Raw genomic sequence first — 567 nt, 5'->3', positions numbered from 1 at the left:
GAGGTGCTCTCTATATGTCAAGCTGGTGTTCAGCATGCTATAGTGCTAAGTGCTATTGCGGCGAAGCCAAAGAATTGAGACGTGCAATATGGCTTGCGTATTTCATAGTAGATTGGTGGGCTAGTTGCCACATCATTTTGAAATGAAAAATGGCAGCACTAGACACGCATAAGTCGGAGAGAGAAAACACGCTGAAAGCAGCGTCTTGACCACGTGCCTTCTCAGACTACTCTGCTTGTTGCTCAGCCAGTTCTGGGGAAACGATCGTACACGCATAGTGTTCTTGTCATCGTTAGGACGTCCAATGCGACAACCTTCGGACTGTTTTAGACGGGCTAGATTGCAGGCTATTTTCCGAGAGAAACATCCCTGAAGCACGGCCCCATGCTTGGCCAGCTTACAAGGAACGCCGGCGTTGCTACCCCTTAAGAAATTGATTGGCCTCACTGACAAACTGTATAAACGTGGGCAATGCCCATGTCTTCGTACTGCTGGTGGTTCCTTCCATCTCCTTCCTTTCCTCCCTCTAACCTTTGCCGCTTAACGCCCTTCCTCCGGCGTAGGTTA

The sequence above is a fragment of the Dermacentor variabilis genome, chromosome 2 (genome assembly GCF_050947875.1).
Source record: "Dermacentor variabilis isolate Ectoservices chromosome 2, ASM5094787v1, whole genome shotgun sequence".
NCBI classification, from domain to species: Eukaryota; Metazoa; Arthropoda; class Arachnida; order Ixodida; family Ixodidae; genus Dermacentor; species Dermacentor variabilis.
This window is presented reverse-complemented; position numbering follows the sequence as displayed.